We start from the raw sequence: 12,135 nt of genomic DNA, 5'->3' as shown, positions 1-12,135 counted from the left end.
GGCACATAGGTACTATCTAAATATTACTATTATTTGTTATTATTATTATTTTCCTTAAGTAATTTTTCCTGAAATGTGAAAATTGTGCTTTAAAAATTATTCTGGACCCTGGACAAGTCACTTAACCCCAATTGCCTCACTAAAAAAAAAAAAATTATTCTGTCTGTAAACATACTATTTTCTATTGCTTCCTTCTTGGTGGGGATAGTAGTGATGGGGAGGAGTTGAATCCAATCAATTATGTAGTAATCAGTTACGCATTTGTCCTTTTCAAAATTGTCAAGCGTCTGATCAATCAGTTTTCCAAGTCAGTTTATGTGTGTGAACAGAAGTTCTAACTATCCTTAGTAAACTCAACTAATCAAAATCAAGTCTGTTTCTTGAAACATGTATCGAGACACTTTTTTTTTTAACTTGCCCTGTGATTTTTCTGCAAACTCCCTCTCCCCCAGGTCTGGAACTTAAGGTCTGACTATATCAAGAGGTTAAGTGATATATCCACAAATAACATCACCATTATATGTCAGAGTTGGGCTTGAACCTAGATACTTATAACTATGAATTTGACTTGATATCCAAGTCATTACGTGAGATCACTATCATATAGCATGTTGCCAGTGCTACTAGGCCAAGACTACTACTACTTCTTCTTCTTCTTCTTCTTCTTCTTCTTCTTCTTCTTCTTCTTCTTCTTCTTCTTCTTCTTCTTCTTCTTCTTCTTCTTCTTCTTCTTCTTCTTCTTCGTGGGGCAATGAGAGTTAAGTCATTTGCCCAGGGTCACACAGCTAGTAAGTATCAAGTGTCTGAGGCCGGATTTGAACTCAGGTACTCCTGAATCCAGGGCTGGTGCTTTATCCACTGTGCCACCTAGCCACCCAGGCCAAGACTTCTTAAAATAGGGGTAGCATGAATATCAAAGATTTTTCATAATACAGTTATCCCCTCCACATCGTGAGTCTTAGGGGTATGATGCTCCTGAAATCTGGAAAATCTGTGTAAAATTTTCTGACTCTACCTTGGTACCAGAGAAGAAGTCTAAATTATTATAGTATTGAAGGATAATATATGTTGATATTATAAAATACTATACATATATTTTATGCATTTCTGAGTTTCTAAACGTTTTCTCTGTTGTCTGCTGGCTTTTTCATGTTGTCTGTGGCTTCCACAAAACTCCCCCCAAATTTCCATTTAATTTCTTATGCCAACTCATGATATTTGTGGAAAGTTGTGATGTGGAAGGGGTAACTAAACTCTTTACCCTGCCACCCCCTCCTTCCCCAGTAAAAGCTATTCACAGTATGAGCAATAAGACTATAGAAAGGTATTGACTCTCTCTGTATATTGAAATAAAAATGCTATTATGGTAATACAGATATAAAGTCATTGCTTTCTCTAATTAGTAACCAAAGGCATCTATGCAATGATAAGATAAATATTAGTTCCCCATAAAACTGAACAACAACATCCTCTTCCTGAATCAGGGCAGCAAGAAGGGAAGGAGGGAGTTCAGGAGACTGCTGTCAGCTTTTAACAATAACTGCATTTTTCATTTAGGAAACAGGATGTATTGACTTAAGGAGGAAATGAGGTGAAGGAATGCAGGTCACCTCTGTTAGCAGCTTGATTGAGAGATGGAAGGTTGTAATATATACATGAATGACACTTGCCTTTCTCTACATGCTTTGACAATAAAAATGCAAGAAAATTCCTAGAAGAGACTATCTGCTTTGGGGAAGGGGGGTCATTAATCTAGAAAACATGTTTGATGGACTGGTCTTAGAGAAGCTATTATTTTAGATAAAACAATGACAAAACCCAAACATTATGAGGCCTATGAAGATTGTATTCAAATTGGTGTAGTAAAAAAAGATAAAGATGCCTACCACCATAGCTCAAATCTCATAGCTACAAACATCTTGGTAAAATGAGAAGATTTCTAAATTATGGCTGATGGTTCACTATTTCCCAATAATATTCACTACAATTTCATTCTGGTACAATAAAATAATTTTGACAGTATATTGGAACTCATGGAAATGGGATCTGATTCATCATAACATTTTTAAAAATCAAGTTAGTGATTTACAGTGATGCTCATACTTTTCAAAATAATCTTTCTTTGATGTTCCAGTGACGCATAGCCAAGATATCTATTTTTCATTTCAGCAGACACCAAGAAAAAAATGTTTCCATCCTTATCACTGTCAAAATACATATTTTTTAAAATGCAGGTACACACACACAAACACATACAAAAAATTTTTTCCCAGAGGTCTTGTAGAATTCCAATGATGTCAATAACAAAACCAACAAATTCTGAATATTAGGTTGTGCATATGTAATGTTAAATATTACTGTTTTAAAAAATGCATTGTTTTTGTTGTTGTTGTTCAGTCATGTCCAATTCTTTGTGACTCCATTTGGGATTTTCTTGGCAAAGATATGGGAGTAGTTTGCTGTTTCCTTCTCTAGCTCATTTTCCAGATGAGGAAACTGAGGCAAACAGGGTTAGGCCACTTGCCTGGGATCACATAGTTAATAAGTGTCTGAGGTCAGATTTGAACTCAGGAAAATGAGTCTTTCTGACTCTAGACCTGGCTATCTATTCAGATACCTTAATTTCAGAGACTACTAATTTAGCCAGTTTATTTTATATATTTCTAGATCTGCTATTTCTACTGCCATTAAAATTGGAAGAGAATAAAAAAGGAAAGGATCTTGGAGGAGTATTCTGGGCATACCCTAGGTACGTATTGCATGGGTCTGTCCTGCATTCTGTGAGGAAACAAGAAAGAAAACAACAAAAAACCTCTGCCAACAAGTCAGAGAAGAGATTGGAAATGTGCAGACAGTAAGACTAGCAACTACAAGAAAAATGAATGGAGAAGCCATAAATAACAAACCATATGAGGATCAGAGTGGCAAACAGTGGAATGATAAATGTGACATGAGGAGAAAAGAATGCCCAGTGGTTCATGGTAATTCTGGGTTTTAAATGTGTGATAAGCAGAAATCCTCATGCAGTGACTCAACCAAAGTAGGTAATAATAATCCACCAGCACAAAGAAAGCTTTAGGTAAGTATGGAAACCTTCAGAACATTTGTAAATAAATCAGAGACCTGTCCTGTCATTTTTAGTATCTGGAAGCTTATAATGTCACTATTTATAAATGTGGATAATTAATGACCGGTAGAGATTACACAGACGAAATGGTTGAGGCTTTGGTTCTGATTTCCATCAAAATTTTGCTCTTCTTTTCCATAGAACAGGCTTAAACATTGACAACAGCTTTGCTTTCTCCAAATGGCTTTCCCCCACTTCTGTGTACAGTTATTCATTAGATTATACCGGGGCTTCTTAAAATTTTTCCACTCTCAACTCCTTTTTGCCCAAGAAATTTTTTTCATAACAGTATTTTATTATTTTCCAGTTACATGTAGAGATAATTTTCAACATTTGTTTTTATAAGATTTCTAGTTTCAATTTTTTCTCCCTCCCCTTCCTCCCTTCTCCCCAAAATAGCAAGCAATCTGATATAGGTTAAATATGTACAATCACATTAAATGTATTTCTGCATTAGTCATGCTGTGTAAGAAGAATCAGAGCAAAAAGGAAAAACAAAAAAATAGAAATAGTATGCTTCAATATGCATCTAAATTCTATAGTTCTTTTTTCTGGATTTGGAGAGCATTTTCCATCATGAGTCCTTTGGAACTATCTTGTACCATTGTATTGCTGAGAAGAGTCAAGTCTATCACAGTTGATCAACACACAATGTTGTTGATACTGTGTACAATGGCTCCGCTCATCTCCTGGCTCCGCTCATCTCACTCAGCATCAGTTCATGTACATCCTTCCAGGTTTCTCTGAAATCTGCCTGGTCATCAGCCCAAGAATTTTTTATGCAACTCTGGGTATATGGGTATATAAAATAGATATACGTAACCTTTTACTATTGCCAAATTTTTTGCAACCTCTATATTCAGTTATGTGACCCCGTATGGGGTTGTGACCCACAGTTTAAGAAGCTTTGGATTATGCCATTTTGATATTGGCCCCTTTGCTTTTTGCTTTCCCTAAAGGTCTTATACTCCCTCTCCTAGGGGGTTTAAGAAGGTTGGCCACTGGTTCATCTTTAGCCCTTCGACAGAGAGATTGTCCTTTAACTTCATTGGAAAAGTTGCTGCCACTGCCTTTCTTAGCATTTAGGTTCTCCAGGACTGAAATGAGGATCCTCAAAGGTATATTCATAAATTCCTTTTTGTGTGTAAAGAAAGGTGAAGGTAAAAAGGGATAAAGGATGAGGAGTGTGTCTGTATGCATGAAGGGGTGTGTGTGTGTGTGTGTGTGTGTGTGTGTGTGTGTGTGTGTGTGTGTGTGTGTGTGTTAGGGAAGGAATCCTTAAGAACTTTTGTGAGGAAAGTGACTACTGAAATAATTGCTGGTTGTCCCAAAGGCAACAAATATTAAGCCCTTACTGAGTGCCAGGCCTTTCTGCACACCATGTTGAAAAGTCACTACAAGAGCCCCTCCTCACCCTCCCAATCCTAATTCACACACCATCCAAGGGTGGGATGAGGAGGGGGAGGGGGAGGGAGGAGATAAGGTAACAGGGATAGGGTAAAAAGAGAGGCCGAGAAAGAAAATAGTGAGTGAAAATAAGATGGAGGAAAATTCACAAATAGTAATTAAAACCCTGAATGTCAGTGGGATGTTTACAGCAGCAATTTTTGTGGTGGCAAAGAACTGGAAATTGCAGGGATCCCCATCAACTGGGGAATGGCTAATTAAGTTGTGGTATACGGTTGTGATGGAATACTACTGTGTAATGAGAAATGACGAAATCAATGATCCTAGAAAAACATGGAAAGACTTGCAAGAAATAGTGAAGAGCAAAATAAGCAGAAACAAGTGAACACTATATACTGTAAGTTTTAAGAACGACTCTGAGTGAATAAGTCATTTTGACTGCTATAAATACACAAATTAAAAATAGAGGACATATGAAGAAAGATGCTATCTACATTCAGAAAAAGAACTGGTAAATAGAAGTATGTATTGAATAATTGTACATAAATATACATACACACATATATCGAATCTATCTCTATCTCTATCTCCACTTATACCTACATCTACATCTATATCTATATATCTTCATCTGTAGGGTGAGGGGAAAAAGATGAAAGAGCAAAAAAAGAAATGTACATGATAACTTTGTTGTATATTTGGAGGGAATAGCAAGTTGTACATAACAGATTTGCAGTTTCATATGCAATCATTTTTATTATACTGTGTTATAGAAATGTTTGTTTTATTCCATAAATTAAAAAAGAAAACAAACTTTTAAAAAAGCAGCATGTGCATCTTCCTTTTATCCCATGTACCCAAATTGGCTGATGTACATTTACATAGTATCTCCTGCCCCTAGTCCTGGTCCTAGTGTCTCTGACATATATTTTATAGGTTGTGACCTCTAGGGTAATCTTGCTAATAAAACACTTATAGGGGCAGAACCAAGACAGCATATAGTAAAGAGAACATTCTAGCCAAACTCTTTCAATATTTTCCCTCTTAAAATTTTAAATTAAGATGTCAATTAAACTCTAAAGTGGAATAACCAGCAAAGGGTCAAGGTGAGACATTTTTTAGCCCAGGACAACTTAGGAGTTCAGAAGTAAAGGTCTGTAGCACTGGTGTGGAGGCTGACTGGGAGTGCAACATGGTAGGCAACAAACACCAAGTGTAATGTCTGGAGGTGGTGACAGCAGAAGCAGTGTCAGGAACTGTCACTGCCCAGAGACGGTAGGAGGATTGAAACCTGAAAGACAGAACGCCTGAACACAGAAAGAGATTTCAGGCAACCTCTGTGTTAGCACTGGGTGTTGGACTGGGTATCATTTAGCAACTCTACTGCCTATCATCTAGATCTAGGGTGGAGAGATGTGCTTGCAGTTACAAGGAAATAGGGGCCCTTGTTCCGAGTCACAGTTATAGGGAAGAGAGAAATTGTGGTCATGTGAGAGCGGGGTCCAGGCTCAGGAAAATAGTAGCAACACCTCCCCTTGGATCATCTAAAACTTTCAGACCCCCAAACTACCTATGAAAACAGCAGAGTGAAAAAACCTGAAGCTCACCACAGTGATAACCTGCTCTCCCTCAGGTGAGCAGAACCCAATTCTAACATGAAGTTCAAAGTCAAGAAATAGGCTGGAAAAATTATGTTTACAGGGAAGCTCAAGACACAAACTCAGAAGAAGAAAACTATGTCAAAACATCCAAAAGCAAAGCCTCAAAGGGAAAAAAATGCACTTTGGACACAAGCCTGACAAGAATTTCTAGAAAAGCTAAAGAAAAAACTTTTAAAAAGAGCAAAAAAAAAGATTTTAAAAATCAAATAAGAGTTATAGAGGAAAAATTGGAAAAATAAATGAGAGTAATGCAAAAAAGCCTGACAAAAGATGCACAAAAAACCAAAGAAAATAACTCTTAAAAGTACAACTGGTCATGCCCTGCAAAAAAAAAAAAATACAACTGGCCAAATGGAAAAAAAATGTATAAAAGCTGACTGAAGAAAATAATTCCTTAAAAATTAGAAGTGGGAAAGTGGAAGCTAATGACTTTATAAGTTAGCAAGAAATAACAAAACACATTTAAAAGCATGAGAAAAAGAAAGTGTGAAATATGTCATCAGAAAAACTACTGAACTAGAAAATTGATCAAAGAAAGATAATTTAAGAATTATTGGATTACTTGAAAGCTATGATCGAAAAAAAGGACCTAGACATTACATTTCAAGAAAATATAAAGAAAAACTGCCCAGATATCTTAAAACTTGAGGGTAAAATAAAAATGGAAAGAATCCACTGATTACCTCCAGAATGAGAGCTCAAAATGAAAACTCTCAGGAATACCATAGCCAAATTCCAAAGTTCCCATGTAGGAGAAAATATTGTAAATAACCAGAAAGAAACTATTCAAATACTGTGGATTCATAGTCAGGCTCACACAAAATTTAGCAGCTTCCATGTTAAAGAAGCAGTGAGCTTGGAAAATGATATTCCAGAAAGCATAGGAGCTAGGATTACACCCAACAATAATAACCTACCCAGCAAAAACAAGTATAATCCTTCAGGAGAAAAGAAAAATTAGCCATTTAGTGAAATAGAAGACTTCCAGGTTTTCCTGACAAAATAAAACCAGAACTGAATAGAAATTCAACATTCAAACACAAGACTTAAGAGGGACAAAAAAGAGGTATACATGAAAGGGGAATCATGAGGAACTTAATTTGTTTACATTACCATATGGGAAGATGATACATGTAACCTCTAAGAACTTTATCATCAGTGGGGTAGTTTGAAGGAGTCTACTTAGACAGAGGTCATGGGTGTAAGTCTATATGTTGGGATGATCTTAAAAGAAAAAAGTAAGGCTGAGAAAGAGGGAAGGACTGGGAGAAGAGGGAAGGGAGAGGAAGAATAGGGGAAATTATCTCACATAAAAGAGGCACACAAGGAAGAGTTTTTATAATGGAGAGGGAAGTGGTGTGGAATGAGCAATGCTTGAATCTCATCCTCAACTCTATTGGTTCCAAGCAGGAAGGCTACATATATACCCTCAGTTGTGTATGGAAATCCATCTTCCTCAATAGGGAAGTAGAAGGGGAAAGGACTAAGAGAAAGGGGGAAGATAATAAGAGGGAGGGTAGTTTAAGAAAGGCAGAGGTCAGAAGCAAAACAGACTTTTGAAGGTAAAAAGAAAAAGAAAGAAAGATAAACAAAAGAAAATAGATTGGAGGGAAATACATAGTTAGCAATCATAACTATGAATGTGTATGGGGTGAACTCGTCCATAAAATGGAAATGGACAGTAGAACAGATCAGAAACTAGAATCGACCAGTACATTGTTTAAAAGCAATGCACTTGAAGATAGCATTTATAAAATGCTTTCATGTTTAAAAAGTCTTTTAAATGTTATCTCATTTGATCTTTACAATAATTCTGTGATTTAGATGCACCTATTATTGTTGTTATTATTATTACCCCCAATTTACAGATGAGAAAACTGAACTACAGGGAGTTTAAGTGACTTACCTAAGGTCACACAACTAATAAGTGTGTGATGCAGGATTTGAACTTAGGTATTTCTGACACAAAGTTTTGCCTCTTTTGTATCCCAAGCACTTAGCATGATGCCTGGCACATAGTAGATGCTCAATAACTATTTATTGATAGATTAAAACAATATCTATGTCCTACCCCACTCCTAATTCTTCCCTTCATCAAAGATGAATATTGCAGAGAATCAAAAGAAAGGGCAACACTTAAACTAGTTGGCACAGTGGATAGAGTCTTAGACTTGAAGTCAGGAAGAACTAGGCTCAAATCCGGCATTACACACTTACTAGCTGTGTGACCTTAGGCAAATCACTTGACCTGTCTTGGTCTCAGTTTCCCCATCTATAAATTGAGGATAAAAATAGCACCTCCTTTATGGAGTTGTTAACGAGAGGACCAAATGAGATAGCACTTGCAAAGCACTTTGTAAACCTTAAAGTGCTACACAAATACTACTATTGTTGTCGTTATTATTATTATAAAATGGTAACAACCTTATCAGTCAGTAGGCCAGTGAATATAGTAATTTTATCCAAAGGCTAGTAGAAAAGGTAATTTGGGCCTCATTATCATTATACTGGTGAGACGACTCCCTATACCATGCTTTACCTGCCCAGGTGAAATATATAGATAGACTGAAAAGATTGTTTTCTTACATACCTATACATTGTTTTTGCTTTTTATTATCCAACACTAGCGCTGTGTCTCAACATTTCCATTTTTATCCCTTGGGGATTTCTACATGTGTTGACGATTTCATTTTCTGTTGACATTTAATGTCAAAGAGCTATAAAAGTGTCAATTTGTTACTAGCCCAGTGTTCCATTGCTTCAGAATTCTTATATAACCATGCCCTTAAATTGTAAAAAGAATGATGTAATAAGATTTAAGAAGGAAGAAAACTTGCCCAAACTGAAATCATCCCCATATTAAAACAATAACAATAACAACTGATTTTAAATAGACCATAAGCATGAGGCATGTAATAGTCTTTGAGATCAGCATGAAATAATCTAATTCACATACTGTACAGTAAAAAGACACCCAGTTTAGTTTAGATGTCCAGTTAGGAGAGTAAGTTGGATTTTTAAAGCCCTTGGGAGAATCAGTGGCAGAAGCAAGACTACTTTTGGCGAAAGTTTGGAAGAAAAAAGTCTTTACAATGACACGTTTTCTTTATTAGTATTGACTTGGAATTGGTGATTGTAAAAATATTAACTATAATACAGGTTCCATGTTTAGATGGGAAGGAAGAAAGCAATATTACTATTGTTCTGCCATTATATAATAGCATTTATAATAAAACACAGAAATGATTCATTTTATCAGACCAATTAATATATGGAGCATTTATGAACCGCACCCTTGCCTCTGGGAGAGGAATTCCATTCTGAAAAGCTGTTCAACTTTATTTTTAGATGATCTAGTGAGAAGGGTCATTCAGAATTTCCTGTTTTTTTATTCTCTGGCTCTTAAACTGAAACGATTATCATTTTTACATGTGCAGCTGTTAGGAACCCAAATGCTAATATTCCAGAGAAAGGAAACAATATGAAACTGTTGGCTCTGTGCCAAAGTAGCATGCTGTTCCTATCCCAGAACACTTAGGCAGTGCCTCTCAAAGTTTCCATATAGTTACCATAAATGTAAGCTTCTGGTGTAGGGAAATGAATGCTAGATGCTCAGTTAGTAAAGCCTTAGATTTTAATTCGGGCTCTGTCACTTACTGGTTTGGCAGTCTGGTGAAATCTATGAACCCCTTCTAAGAATAATATTTTTAAATGCATAAAATAAAATACTTAAGATTTGAAAGGAAACCAATTATATTAAAATCCATGCATCCATCCGTCTATCTTTCTGTCTGCCTGCCTATCTATGTATCTGTGTATCTATCTATCATATATCTATCTTTAAAAAAATTTTTTTTAAAAATTTTTAGAGAGGCAATTGGGGTTAAGTGACTTGTCTAGGGTCATATAGCTAGTTAATATTAAGTGTCTGAGGCTGGATTTGAACTCAGGTCCTCCTGACTCCAGATCTGGTGCTCTATCCACTGTGCCATCTAGCTGCCCTATCTATCTATCTATCTATCTATCTATCTATCTATCTATCTATATCTATCTATCTATCTATCTATCTATCTATCTATCTATCTATCTATCTATCTATCTATCTATCTATCTATCTATCTATCATCTTCTATCTATATTAATGGGCCACTCCAGTTTAAGAGTTCCTGCTTTAGGCAAATCACTTAAACCTGTCTGAGCCTCAGTTTCCCCATCTGTAAACTGGGAATAATAATATTTGTAAACCTTAATCTCACAGGCTTCTTATAAGGGAAGCAAGCACTGGACAAAATGTCAGGTGTTTTGTAAATGTGAGTTGTTTTTATGCCTGGGATTGCTTTTCTTTTTTTTTCCCCCTGCCATGGACCCATTCAATTAATCATCTTTTGACATCAAACAGAATAGTTCGCCCTCTTGTGAAGTCCTACTGGCGAAATGTACTTATCCTCGATACAGTATTAAATGGGATTTTAATTTTTATTTTGGTCAAGGCTGAATTCATAGCTTATTGGAGGAAGAGCAAGGTCCCTGGGAAACTGTGAAGGTAAGTACATTAAAGAAATAAAATTTATGTTTGGCCTTGAGAATTTGTAGTGGTCCCACTTATATTTACTACTTAACTAGTTAACATTCCTACCAGTAAGCTTGTTATGCCTCCTCCAAGACACACACATACACATACACACACATGCATGTTAACATGTTAATGCCTCACAGTTAAGACCAAAGCATAAATTTTTCTTCTATAACAATGTTCAGTTTGATGACTTAAGCCTATACATGTTCTTTGTGAACAACTGGACTTTAAATTCTGAGAATCTAATTCACCACATTAGTTCACATTCCACATAAGAATTCATCAACCTTCAAACCAATAATATTAAACAGTGGGGTATATTGGAAGCAGTTCCTCCTGTCCTTGTACCTCATGTATACTTGTTGAAATCCTACTCATCACAATAATACTTGTATTAAATATTTGGCAGGGTTATATATGGAGAGGCAATGGGGCTATAGTAGAAGGTGTGCTGTACCTGGAGTATAGAGACCTGGGTTTGAATCACACCTGTGACACTGTGTGACTTAGGTAAATCATTCAACCTCTCTGAAATTCAGTTTCCTCACCTGTAACAAAGGGGCAATAATACAATGCTTATCTCATGGGGTTATTGTAGGGCTCTAATGAGATAATGCATGTATGTGTGTATATGTATATATGTGTGTATATATATATATATACATATATAATTTTGATTATTATTATTTTCAAATTGTTTTAGCTAAAATATCACTTTCTGTAAGAAGCCTTTCTCAGGCTTCCTTAATGCTAATACCTTTCTCCTGGTGATTTATCATGTCTATACCTTATTTATACATAGTTGTTTGCATGTGGTTTCTCCATTATACTGTGAGTTCTTTGAAAGCAAGGACTGTGTTTTTGCCTTTCTTTGTATCCTTAGTGCTTAACACAGTATCTGGTACTTAATAAATGCTTGTTGACTTGACATGAAGATCATTCAATCAGTAAATGTCAAACATTGAGCTAGATAATGGGGTACAAAAATAAAGAAGAAAATCCTCCCTAACGGCGTTTTTGTTCTATTGGATGAGTTTAGGACCTTAGAAACCGTCTAATCCATCTCCTTTATTTAACATATGGGAAAACTAAGGCCCAGATAGACAAAATTATTTCCTCTAGACCACAGACACTCTAAAGAGTAGGGCTGGGGTTTAAACCGATGCTCTTTGATATCAAATCCAGTACTTGTTTCATCATAACTTTATAAAGTTTGAGAAACTATAAAAGACCAAAATAAATATTAGCTATTAAAATCATGATGATTTTGATTCTTGAAAACTCGGGAGGCTTGGCCCAGAAATTCCTTGATTGTGTGTAGTAGAGAGATTTCTGTTTCCTTCCTGAGACACTGACTCAGCCAA

The 12,135-nt window shown here is 35.9% G+C and overlaps 1 protein-coding gene across 1 annotated transcript in view; it reads right to left on the bottom strand.

Moving 5' to 3' along the window:
• ARHGAP6 (Rho GTPase activating protein 6) overlaps positions 1–12,135 on the bottom strand; it is a 670,816-nt gene that overhangs the window by 60,260 nt on the left and 598,421 nt on the right. The window lies entirely within an intron of this gene.

Source organism: Dromiciops gliroides, chromosome 3 (assembly GCF_019393635.1).
Source record: "Dromiciops gliroides isolate mDroGli1 chromosome 3, mDroGli1.pri, whole genome shotgun sequence".
Lineage (NCBI taxonomy): Eukaryota > Metazoa > Chordata > Mammalia > Microbiotheria > Microbiotheriidae > Dromiciops > Dromiciops gliroides.
The sequence above is the reverse complement of the archived record's forward strand: the minus strand, read 5'-3'. Positions and strand labels throughout refer to the sequence as shown.